Source organism: Hippopotamus amphibius, chromosome 11, assembly GCF_030028045.1.
Source record: "Hippopotamus amphibius kiboko isolate mHipAmp2 chromosome 11, mHipAmp2.hap2, whole genome shotgun sequence".
Taxonomy (NCBI): Eukaryota; Metazoa; Chordata; class Mammalia; order Artiodactyla; family Hippopotamidae; genus Hippopotamus; species Hippopotamus amphibius.
The window spans coordinates 34,336,869-34,350,959 of record NC_080196.1 but is presented as its reverse complement, the minus strand read 5'-3'; positions in this window follow the sequence as shown (position 1 = coordinate 34,350,959).

The following is a 14,091-nucleotide window of genomic DNA, read 5'->3' as shown; positions in this document are numbered from 1 at the left end:
CCTGACCCACTGGTAAACTATCCTCAGCTTAGAGAGGCTTGACTGTCACAACATCTGTGCCTATGCTGAGAGTGTGTGTTGATTTTCTTTTCTTTTTTTCATAAGAAAAAATTAATTTTCAGGAGAACAGTTTTCTGACAACTTTCATCATTGAACTTAAACTGATCTTAAGATTTCCATCAATCAATCAGTCAAGAAAAATATTGAATTCCGGGTAGTGATATGCATGCTGAGGTGTTTGAGTGAAATGTACTAAAGTCTATAAATTCCTTTGAAATGAATCAAAAAATAAGATCTTTGAGGGACTTGCCTGGTGATCCAGTTGGTAAGACTCCATGCTGCCAATCGAACCAGGCCCGGGTTCAATCCCTGGTCAGGAACTAGATCCTGAGTGCATGCCACAACTAAGAAGCCTGCATGCCACAACTAAGACCCGGTGCAGCCTAAATAAATAAATATTAAAAAAAAAAGAAAGATCCTTGAAATCGATGGAAGGAGGGATGGATAAATGGAAGGTTGCATGATAAGGCAAATATAGTAAAATCTTAACTATAGAAATTAGGTGCTGGGCATTTGGGCATCACTACAATTCTTTCAAGTTTGTGAGCATTTTTAGAATTAAATAAAAACCTCATCAGATTGTGAATCACTATATTGTAGTTATATAATATTGTACATCAAAGTATACTTCAATAAAAAATAAGTATAGAAACAGCCCCCCCAAAAAACTTCCTTGAATGCAGATGAAGTGATTCATAAAGAGAAACGTGTAGTTCTAAATGCTTATACTACAAAAGAAAAGTTAAAAATTATTCAGCTAAATTTCCAGATCAAAAACTTAAGAAAAAAACAAGCACAGTAACCTTGAAGAAAGAGGAAGAGTGGCAGTAATAAAAAATTAAGGCAGAAATTAATTGAATATGGCACAGATAAGTAGAGATGGTAAAAAAAAGACAAATAAAATAAAAGTAGACATTTATCTTATTCCTTGAAATAAACTAATAAAATAGGCAAAACTCTGGCAGAATTGACTGATCAGGAGAAAAAAGAGAGAGAGCAAATAATCTTAGAAAAGAGGGCTACAGATAAGTTATAGCCAGGCTACCCTACCACTAGCCCTCACAGTGCCTTTGTGTGAATTAGGAAAAGGTCTTCCCTGTGGGCGGCTACAGCCCTAACCTAGGGCTTGTTACTTGGAAAGCTGGGTACAGGCTGCTGCCATTTACTCCTTGTCCAGAAAACCACCTACGCAATCATATTGGCCATCCTAGATCAGCGTAGTTTAAAAAGTAATGAGACAATATGAACAACCTTGTGCCAATTAATTTGGTAATTTGCACAAATGATTGGTTCCCTTTAAAACTACAATTTACCCAACTGTATCAAGGAGACATAGGCAACCTGAATAAACCCATAACCATGAAAGAAATCAAGTAAGTAGTTACAAGATCTGTGGGAAGACATTCTGGAACCTTTTTGAAACATTGAAAATGTTGAAGTATGTGGGCCAAACGATGGGATTCAGAATGTCCTGCTTGAGCAGTGGAGGAACTGAGGGTGCGGGGCATGGAGACTAATATCACCCTGTTTGGTCCTGAGGGATGGCTGGTTAGCCAAAGACGGGTAAGATTCCTCAGAGGAGGAACAACCTAAGACAGGCACAGCCGCAGAGGGGCCACCAGGGGTGATGCATAGAGCCTTCCTAATATCACCGTGTTTGGCCCTGGAGGATGACTGGTTAGCCAAAGACGGGTAAGATTCCTCAAGGGAGGAACAACCTAAGACAGGCACAGTCACAGAGGGGCCAACACGGGTGGGGCACAGACCCTTAATCCTTCTGAGAGAGGTCTCCTTCCCCCAGGGCTGCTTTGCTCTCCACACCCAGCTCAAATCAGGACCCAGGAGGCAAACAAAGATCATTGCCCCCAGTCATGTGAGGCCTTTGATTGTTTATGGGATTAACCTGGGAGTGTCAGACCCTTAGACTATGCCGAAAACTCAATAAAAGCAACGTGGGATTAATCAGCAGGGCTCTTGATCCGAGAGGTCTTGAGCCCCTCGGTCCCACTTTTCTCTTCAGTCTGTGTCTGTGTCTTCTTCAAGCTTGCGGCACCCGTCGCTCGCCTCGAGTCGCTGAGCTGGTCTCGGCAAAGATCTACTTATAAAAACCATGAAACATTTTTTTTCCCCATAGTCTAGCATAATTAAACACCATTGGAATCATCTGTTTGCTAAAAGGTAGATATAATGCAGCTGTGAAACCGTGTGGTTCTGGTGCTTTCTTTAAGGGTAAATCTGTAATCATCTTCCTGATCTTTTTTGTGATAACACATCTTTTCAAGTTTTCTATTTCTTCAGAGGTCAGTTTCAGTAATTTTTTTTCTTTGAGAATATCCATTTCCTCTAGTTTTTCATTTGTTGCCATAGAGTTGCACGTAATTCTTTCACCCTCTTTTGTGTCTGTTAATATATCTCCTTTCTTATTCCTAACCTTGATATTTTCGTTCTCTTTATTTCCCTAACCAGATTCACGAAATGTTGATGTATTTTACTGGCCTTTTCAAATAGTTAATTCTTGAACTTATTTTTTTTCCTTTCTACTATTCTTTTTGTTTTCTAGCTCATTATTTTCTGTTGTTGTCTATATTATTTCTGTCTACTTTGGGTTTATTTTGTCATTCTTTTCTTTGTTTCATAAAATGGGCAATGATTCTTTTCGAAACTTCCTTCATACTGAAATGTTTAAGGCTATGCAATTCCTTCCACTGTCCTAGAGGATTTTATATACAATGCTTTTTTCTCATTGCTTTCTAAATGGTTTGTAACTTCATTTAAAAAAATTTTACAAATAAAATAATTATTAAGTTAGAATCGAGCACCTTAATTCTAAGTAGTTATTCTCTAGACATAATTTCATTTCAAAACAAGACAAATTAATCACTCATTATAATTTTAGCTCTTCCCTAAAGTAACTAACTTGGTTTATACACATACGCATAAAACAATCTATAGACCTATCTTTTCTGTAACACCTCAGAAACCTTGATTTATTAAGAATAGCAACATTAAAATAATTGTATAAATGGGGGAAAATAGGCCTATAAGATTTCATCCTTGCGATAACAAAGATAGTTTTCCTATAGAAATTCCAATTAAAAGTTTCATTCAGTGATTTAAATAAATCTTAATTTAAAGCTGTACACCTGAGCTAATCTAGCCCTTTCTTTGCACACTTGTTATCTATCCCAATAATAGAACAGTTATCTAACCTAATATCAGATATGTGTTACCTGAGGCTAGCCTGGCTTCTAATTAATCCTCATGTCAATTTGTATTTCCTCTTGATCCAAAGGTGATTTAGGCACGTGCTTCTTTTCTCCTTATTTTTTTATTGTGTATTTCTTATACATTTTTATTTGGAAAAAAGTGCAAGTTGTACAAATTGTAGAGCTCTTTTTGTTTTTGAGTGGTTTGAAAGTAAATTGCTACCTGTTACCCACTGCTCCTGTGCACTTTATCAGGTGTTTTCCAAAATAAGGACATTCTCTTATATAACTCCAATACCATACAAATTAACATTACTACATAACTACCATTTAATTATCAGACGTCATTCAAGAGTCTCTAGTTGTCCCCAAAAGATCCAGATCATAATCATACACTGCATTTCGCTATCATATCTTTGGTCTTATTCATCAAGAACAGTTCTTCACTCTTTGCTTGCCATTCATAACCTTGACATTTTTAAAGATTACAGGCCAGTTACTTCATGTCCCTCAGTTTGGGTTTGTTGGAGTTTCCTCGTGATTGGATTCAGGTTATGCATCTTTGGTAGGAATCGTATAGAAGGGATGATACCTTTCTCTCATTGCATCCTCTCAGGTGGTGTAAGATTTCAAACGTTCCCTCCCAGTACTGATAATGTCCACTTAGGTCACTTGATTAAGGTCGTGTCTGCCAGGCTTCTTTACTGTGGAATTACTTTTTTCTTTAGTAATTAATAAGTATTTTGTGGAGAGGTATTTGAAATTGTAAATATCCCGTTCCTCATTGTACTTTCAGTCCATCTATATCACTATAGACCTGTGGTTTCCTATTCTAGTCAATTAACAGTAATCTGTTACTAGCATTATCTCCATGAATGGATAAATAAAATGTAGTATACCCATACAATGGAATGTTATTTGGCAATAGAAATGAATGAAGTTTTGATATATGCCACAACATGGATGAACTTTGAAAATGGTATTTTAAGTGAAATAATCCAGACACAAAAGGGCACATATTGTATGATCCCATTTATATTAAATGTCCAGAGTAGGCTGGCTAATCAATAGAAACATAAAGAAGATTACTGATCGCCAGAGGCTGGGCAGGAGGAGAAATGCGGAGTGACTACTATTAGGTTTATGGTTTCCTTTTAGGGGGATGAAAAGTCTTTGGAATTAGATAGTGGTGATCTTTGCACAACCCTGTGGATATAACACTGTGGATATAAAATCATTGGACTGTAAACTTTAAAACAGGTGAATTTTATGGTATGTGAATTACATTTTGATAAAGTTGTTATTTTTAAAAATAAAATAAATCTGCCTCTTTCACAGAGGATTGTAAAGAAAATTGTCTGTTTTGACTCAATGCTGAAGAGAAGAAAAAGTTCCTTTCCTCAAAATTCATACCCTCAATCCAGCCTTGTAATCTATGAAAAGCACCTACAACTTGTTGGGAGAAAAACAAAGACCTCAATAGAAAAATAAGCAAAATATATGAAGGGGCAGTTCACAAAAGAGGAATATACATGTCCAAAAAATAAAACCACTAAAAGATGATCATCTTCATAAAGTAATCAACACACATTGGATTGTGGTTTCATGATGATTAAGAGAGACAAACATTTTCAATACCAAATTCCTCCCTGTCTTTATACTCATTTTCTCCACAATTCCCTGTAATTGGCTTCTACTTCCACACTTGACTGAAATTGCCCTTGGTCACAAGACACCGCTCTCCTTATAAATAAGAAGACCACGCCTACTCTCCCTAGAACACGCCAAGGCTCTTGGCCCCTAAGCTTTCCTTCCTTGAATGCTCCTCCCAGGCTTCTTCAAGGCTCACTCCCGCTGCCTTGGACCACTACTTGATCTGTTGACTGACAGTTCCCTTCCTTTTCCTCTCGTTTTGGCCAAATGTAGGTGGACACTTCTATGGGGAGGGTGGAGGCTGCTCAGCATCTGAGAATGTCCCACCTTATGAATCTTTTATGAAGCAGACCCCATTTCTCACTGCATGAGCTGAAAATGCCAGATACTTGCTTCCCCTGCCCACTTTGGAAGCTGGGTGCTGGCACTGACCTAGGCTGGGTCAGTCCGATGCAGCTATTTTAGACTTTGACTCGAGTTTTTGGTGAAAAGAAGCAGAGTCAATGGAAGAGTGTTCCTGGCACCAGCAGTTTTCAGTTTCCATGGCAGCTGTGGCAGCAGTGCCGAGCTCAGGACCTTGCCTGATGGTGTCAACAGTGTGAGGTGTAACATCTAGTGGACAAGCAGTGTCCTCACCAGACACCATTTATGGGGTGGTTTTGGCCATGGTGTTAGCTGTTTAGGCTCTGAGCCTGGTTCTCCAGCTTTCCCAGTGATTCTGTGTGCTATTTTATGTTATTATTTTTTTTCTGTGTGCTATTTTAGCTTAACTTAAAATCAGAATCTATTTCCACTGCTTGAGCCTGAGGACTCTGACAAATATAGCTTTTTAGAAAGCTGTCCTCAGTTCTCTCTCTATATATACTGCCTAAAACCACAATTTTCTCTATATTTTCTAAGCCTCTATTGCATTATTAAAGAATCCGTGCAACTTAGCCCATTATTATTTGCTACCTTATACTTAAAATTTTCATTTTCATATGTTGTTTATGTTTATTTACAGGCCTTGTTGAGCCTATAAATTAATTCTCTCCGACAACACTGTGAACCTTGAGAACAATTAAAAATGGATGATAGGGCTTCACTGGTGGCGCAGTGGTTAAGAATTCACCTGCCAATGCAGGGGACTCAGGTTCAATCCCCAGGCCAGGAAGATTCCCCATGCTGCGGAGCAACTAAGCCCATGAGCCACAACTAATGAGCCTGTGCTCTAGAGCCTGTGAGCCACAGCTATTGAGCCCATGTGCCACAACTACTGAAGCCCACACACCTAGAGCCCGTGCTCTGCAACAAGAGAAGCCACCGCAATGAGAAGCTCTCGCACCACAATAAAGAGTAGCCCTTGCTCTCCACAACTAGAGAAAGCCCGTGTGCCGCAATGAAGACCCAACGTAGCCAATAAAAAAATAAATTTTAAAATCATGGATGATAATATAGCCTTATACATTCACTGCTGGGAGTGATGGAAAAGTGACAAATTGAAGATAGAGGGGTGAGTGGCTGATAGGCCCAATGTCCTTGAGCAGTTAAGAGGAAAAGAGACTTCTTTTTCTTTTTGGCTGCACCTAGGGGCTTGTGGGATCTCAGTTCCCTTCCCCCCGTGCCCCCACAACCCGCACCACGAGGGATTGAACCCATGCCCTCGGCAGTGAAAGTGCAGAGTCCTAACCACTGGACCACCAGGGAATTCCCAAAAAGAGATCTAGTACCCAAGTCAAGGAATTAGTCTTGGGAGCACAGACAGTCCACCTACAGCAGGAGGAGGGCAGGCAGAGTGTACTGGTACAGATGTTGTCAGTGGGTAGATGTGGTAGTAGATGCCTTAATTTTCTCTGTAGATTAGGAAGCAATGTCATCAGTAGAGAATGAGAAGGGGAGAAAATGTAGGAGGTTGGAGAAGGCACAGAACAGTCATTTAGGACAGCAGTCTGGGGAATAAGGTAACTTTCCAAGATGTTCACAGTATGGATAATTTTAAGAGACTCACTTTCCAGATACTCAATTTCCAACTGTTCTTTTCCTTAAATTGATCTATTTTCTTAAAATAGATGCTACCTGCCCTTCCTCAATTGCCCTTCTCCCACTTCGCAGAAGTCATACCTCTCACTCAGCCCAGATCTCACCATTGTTAGGCAGCATAACACAGTGCTTATGATTCCCACCTCTGGAGTCTGATTACCTTGAGTTCAATCTCAGATCTGCTATTTACCAAATGTGGTAGCCAGTCTCCAAGATGACTTGATTCCTGATATTCATATCCTTGAGTTGTCCTGTACCTCACTGAATCAGGTCTGGTCTAGGTGATTAACGTATGACTATTGAAGCTATGTCATAATGGACATTGCATCTTCCACCTTGCTTTTTTGGGTTGCTTGCCCTTGGGAAAGTCAACGACTGCATCATAAAGACACTCAAGCAGCCCTAGGAGAGGTCCACTTGGAGAGAAACTGAGGCCTCTGCTAACAGGTAGCACCCACTCACCCACAATGTGGGTGAATTGCCTGCAAACAGATTCTCCCATCCCAGTAGAGCATTTAATGACAAGAGCCCCAGATAACATCTGCCTGCTATCTCATGAAAGACCCCTCATCAGAATCTCCCAGAATCTCCTAGCCTGAATTCCTGGTTCACAGAAACTGTGAAAGATAATAAATATTTCTTGCTTTTTTAAGTCACTACATTTGGGGGTAATTTTTTTTTTTTTTGGTCGCACTGTGCTGCCTGCGGAACTTCCCAGACTAGGGATCAAACCCATGCCTCCTGCAGTGGAAGCTCAGAGTCTTAACCACTGGACCACCAGGGAAGTCCTTGGGGGTAATTTTGACACAGCTGTAGATAATTGTACAGCAGATTGTTCAACCTCTTTGAGCCTCAGTTTCCTCATGTGTAAAATAAGAGTGAAATACAATAGTAACTGACTCAGGTTTGTTATGAGGGTTAAATGAGTGAATATTTGTAAAGTGCTTAGAACTTTAGAAAACTTTAGAAAACTTAAAAGTGTGGATTTGTTAAATAAAAATAAATGTGATCTATTCAACACAGTGCTACTCTACCAGAGGATCTAGACAGTGCAATAAGGCAAGAAAAGGAAATAAAAGATATAGAGATAGGAAAGGAAAAAATAAAAACTGTTCCAATTTGTAGATGACACAGTAGTCTACATAGAAGATCTCAGGGAATCTACAAAAACTCCTAGAGCTAATAAGTGAATTCAGTGCAGTTTTAAGATACAAGATAAATACACAAAATTTTGTTGTACTTCTATAATCTAACAATGAATACATGGACACAAAAATTTTAAATACAATACCATTTACAATCACTCAAAAAAATGAAATAGCTGTAAGTCTAATATAACATTTACAGGACTTATATGCTAAAAAATATAAAATGCTGTTGAAAGAAATCAAAGAAGATCTAAATAAATGGAGAGATGTACTGTGTTCAATGGAAAGATGTACTGTGTTTATGGGTTGGAAGACTTAACATAGTAAAGATGTCAATTCTTCCCAAACTGGTATGCAAGTTTAACACAATTCTTATCAAAAAGCAAGATTTTTTTGGAAGATGTGTACAAGACTATTCTAAAATTTATATGGGACTTCCTAGGTGGCACAGTGGTTAAGAATCCGTCTGCCAATGCAGGGGACATGGGTTCGAGCCCTGCTCTAGGAAGATTCCACATGCCGAGGAGCAACTAAGCCTGTGTACCACAACTATTGAGCCTGTGCTCTAGAGCCCATGAGCCACAACTATTGAGCCCATGTGCCACAAGTATTGAAGCCCACGCACCTAGAGCCTGTGCTCTGCAACAAGAGAAGCCACTACAATGAGGAGCCTGCACAACACAATGAAGAATAGCCCCCCGCTCGCAGCAACTAGAGAAAGCCCGCATGCAGCAATGAAGACCCAATGCAGCCAAAAAATAAATAGATTAATTAATTAATTAATTAATTAAAAAAAAAGAATGTGTGGTATCAGTAGAAGGACAGTCTTTTCAATAAACAATGCTAGAGCAATTGGATGTACATAGGAAAAAATAAAAATAAAATTTAAATCTCAACCTAAACCTCACACCTTAAACAAAAATTAACACAAAATGGATCACAGATATAAGGCAGAATATAAAATTAATAAGCTTTTAGAAGAAAACATAAAAGAAAATCTTTGGGTCCTAGAGCTTGACAAAGAGTTCTTGAAATTGATACCAAAAGCAACAAAAAATCCATAAATTGGACTTCATCAATTTAAAAACTTTTGCTATGTGAAAAACTGTTGAGAGAATGAAAAAACAAGATACAGACTGGGAGGAAATATTTGCAAACTGCATATCTGACAAAATACTACTATCTAGAATATATAACTAACTCTCAAAACTCTACAGTAAAAAACAACCCACTAGAAAATGGTCAAAAAAGCATGAAGAGACGTTTCACCAAAGGGGATATACAGATGGAAAATAAGTACATGAAAAAAGTGTTCAACATCGCTAGCCATCAAGGAAACACAAATTAAGGGGAGTTCCCTGGCTTGTCCAGGGGTTAGGGCTCTGCGCTTCCACTGCAGGGGTCACGGGGTCAATCGTGCAAAGCCATGAGGCATGGCCAAAAAGAAGAAAAACAAATTTTAAAAATGGAAATGCAAATTGACTGTCATGAGATATTAGGTCTATTAGAAGAGCTAAAATTAAAAAAAAAAAAGTGACAATACCGAATGCTAGCAAGGATACAGGGAAACAATCTCTAGATCTCTCATGCATTGTTGATGAAGTAAATGGTATAGTCATTCTGGAAAATAGTTTGGCAGTTATTTTTTTAAAAAAAGCATACATTTACCATATAATACAGCAATCACATTCCTATACATTTATCTCCCCCCAAATAACAATTTGCACCCACATAAAAACTGATGCACGAATGTTCATAGCAGCTTTATTTGTAGTAGCCCAAAACTGAAAACAACTGAAATGTCCCCCAGTAGGTGAATAGTAAAACAAACTGTAGTACATCCCTATCATGGAGTACTACTCAGCATTAAAAAGGAACAAACTTGATAATATATAACAACTTAAATGGATCTCAAGGGCATTATGCTGAGTGAAAAAAAACCAGTCTCAAACTGTCACACCATTTCATTTATATAACAGTCTGAAAATGACAAAATTACGGAGGTAGAAAACTGATGAGGGATTGCCAGGGGTTAAGAATTAATAACAGTAGCTCTGTGTGTGTGTGTGTGTGTGTGTGTGTGTGTGTGTGTGTGTGTGTGTGTGTGTGTGTGGTTGTGACTATAAAGGGTATCAGGAGAGAGGTCTTTGTGATAAATGAATAGTTTTGTATTTTGATTTTGTATCTTGATTGCAGAGCTGGTTACACAAATCTACCATGATAAAATGATATAAAACTTTATACACACATTGTACCAATCTGTTTCCTGGTTTTGATATTGTACTATAGTTATATAAAATGTAACTAATGGCGAGGCTGGCGAGATGAGTGGAGGAAACAGGGAACTCCTCTGTACTACATTTGCAACTTCCTGTGAATCTATAATTATTTCAAAATAAAAAGTTGAAAAAATTCAACAAAAAACATGGGCTAATTCCCTGGTGCGTAAAAATTTGTGGAACAAGAGAAAAAGCGTCCTCTTTACTCAGGGTTCTGTGGTAGGACTTGATATCTCTTTCTGTCTTATATAGCAGGCACTATTTATCCACATACACCAAACCGCACATTTAGAGAGCCAACAGCACAATGCCATTTTATACAAGGGATTGAGCATCCTCAGGTTTTGGTATCCACGGAGACCCAGGAACCAATGCCCTGCAGATGAGAGGGGTGGTTGTATATGTTTCTGTCATGGGCAGGCATGATTAAGAATGGGGTATTTGGACCCATGATGGGGTGTCCTTAATTCAGATATGTTGTGGAGTGTGGCTGGAGTGATGGCAGTTTTTACGTAGCCACCTCCCCTCTTATGCTCCCTGACTGCTATCAAAGACCCTCCTGAGGGAAAGCCCCGTGAGAATAAAACAAAGAGAATGTAGGTAAGAAACACAGCAGATGATGCCACCTTATTTCATTCAAGGATAAATTCATGGCAAGATGCCATGTATTCTTTATTTATTTAACATTACACTTGAGAGTAGAATGTCATCATCGCAGGGCCAATTATTAACCTGTTTATTTTAATTGAAAGATGAAGTATTTGACAAAGGGGATTAACTTTGCCAACACATTGAATGAGTTAAACATACACTACAAGATTTGGACAAAAATGTATATTAAAATATATCAGGGACATCCTAGGTTGCGCAGTGGTTAGGAATCTGCCTGCCAATGCAGGGGACACGGGTTCGATCCCTGCTCCAGGAAGATCCCACATGCTGTGGAGCAACTAAGCCTGTGCACCACAACTATTGAGCCTGTGTGCCACAGCTACTGAAGCCTGCGAGCCTAGATCCCGAGCTCCACAGCAAGAGTAGCCACTGCAACGAGGAGCCCCCGCACCACAACAAAGAGTAGTCCTTGCTCGCCATGACTACAGAAAGCCTGTGTGCAGCAACAAAGACCCAACACACCCAATAAATAAATAAATAATAAATAAATAAATAAATAATAAATAAATAAATAAATAAATAAATAAAATTTAAAATAAATAAATAAAAAATAAAATATATCAGGGAATTCCCTGGTGGTCCAGTGGTTAGGACTCCCCACACTTTCACTGCTGAAGGCCTGGGTTCAACCCCTGGTTGGGGAACTAAGATCTGGCAAGGAAAAAACAAAAAACAAAACAAACAAAAAAATATATATCTTTTGATAAACACATTGTATTGTAAATATTTTAAATTTTTTCCATGTATTATGATGGTTTGACATCTTTAAAAAATGTTTCTTTCTGGCTGGGGAGAAATATTTCCCTCACCCTAAATCATTCCAGGTAGAGGTGCCCGCTAACTAGGGACTACCCCTACAGCTTACAATCCACTAAATTTATTCAAATTAGCCAATCCTAAACTGTTTCTTTTCTCTTCCTTGCCTTTCCCATGAAAACCCCTATAAGGGCCACGGACTATGCTTTGCCCTGCCTCCTGTTCAACATTGTTACCCATCAGGGAAATGCAAATTAGAACCACGAGATACTATCTCACACCCATTAGAATGGCTAAAATTAAAAAGACAGACAATAACAAATGTTGGCCAGAATGTGAAGAAACAAGAAATCTTACACATTGGGAATGTAAAATGGTACCAGCAACTTTGGAAACAGTTTGTCAGTTTCTTAAAAAGATTAAACATAAATTTACCATAACACCTAGCAATTTTAGGTATCTGCCCGAGAGAAATGAAAACCTATGTTCACACAAAGACTTTTACAGGAATGTTTGTATCAGTATTATTCATGATATCCAAAACTGGAAACAACCCAGATTTCCTCCAGTAGATGAATGAATATACAAAATGTGATATATTCATACAATGTAATACTATTCAGGAGTACAAAGGAAAGAACTGGAATGTAAGATTGGTTCAATATCTAAAAATCAATTAATGTGATACATTCTATTAATAGAATAAAAAACAAAAATTACATGATCATCTCAGTAGACAAAGAAGAATTTTACAAAACCCAACCCCCTTTCATGATAAAAACACTCAACAAATTAGGAGTAGAAGGGAATTTTCTCAACCTGATAAAGGTCATCTACCAAAAACAAACAGCTAACATCATACTTAATGGTGAAAGACTGAATGCTTTCCCTCTAAGATCAGAAACTAGACAAGATGTCTAATCTCATCACTTCTATTTAACACAGTAGTGGAGGTTCTAGCCAGCCTGGTTAGGCAAGAAAAAGAAATAAAAGGCATCCAAGTCAGAAAGGAAGAAGCAAAACTATTCCTATTTACAAGTGACATGATCTTGTATATAAGAAATCCAAGGAATCCACTAGAAATTATTATAATTAATAAACAAGTTCAGCAAGGTTACAGGACCCAAGATCAATATCAAAAAGTCAATTTTATTTTTATACTCTTGTAAAGAACAATCCAGAGTGAAAGTGAAATAGGCCAGTCTCAAAAGACAAATATTGTATGATTCCGCTCGTATGAAAAATGTAAACTAGTTAAATTCATAGAGACAGAAAGCAGAATGGTGGTTGCCAGGGGCTGGAGAGAGCGGGGAATGGAGAGTTAGTATTTAATGGGAATAGAGTTTCGGTTTGGGAAGATGGAAAAAATACTGTAGATGAACAGTGGTTATGAATGTGAATGTATTTCATACCACTAAACTGTACACTTAAAATGTTTAAAATGGTAAATTTTATGTTACCACAATAAAAAGAAAAAAGGAATGAAGTACTGACACATGCTTCAACTTGAATGAAACTTGTAAACATTATGCTAACTCAAAGAAGTCAAGCACAAAAGCCCACATAGGGAGTTCCCCAGCGCCCAGTGGTTAGGACTCTGCACTTTCACTGCTGTGGCCCCAGGTTCAAACCCTCATCAGGGAACTAAGATCCTGCAAGCCACATGACCAAAAAACCCCCAAAGCCCACATATTACATGATTCCATTCACATGAAAGTCTAAAATAGGGAAATCTATAGGACAGACTAGGGCTGGGGATGGAGGGGAGCCAGGGGGAATAAAAGACTGATAGATAAGGTACAGGGTTTCTTTTCTTTTCTTTTCTTTCCTTTTCTTTTCTTTTCTTTTTTCTTTTCTTTTCAAGCTGCACCGCACAGCTTGCAGTGACCTGCCGAGGAGATGATATGGGCGGGATGAAACTTGGGTGTGGCAGGGGCCTTGCCCAGTTTCAGTCCTAGCCACACGTGCCCCCTTGCCCTCCAGCAAATCACCTTGCTAATAACTAAGGAGCAAAGTGCAGGCAGAAAGGAGAAAGTAAGCCAAGAAGGGACTAGCTAGATAGGACCTACTGCCTCGGAAAACCACCACCTTTATTCTGTCCTCCCTTCCCTCCCACCTGCTCTGGGGCACTCAGCTGAATCTGCCCACCCCACCTCCCACCTGCTCTATGAGTGCCTGGTATGCTCAGTTCACATCAGTCTGAAAACTGAAGTCAGTTTTCTAAATTGTAGAATCTTCCTTTGGCCATTCAGGTTTTGGAGAAGTTGGCCATCCTTCCACTCTATGGACTGTGGATCA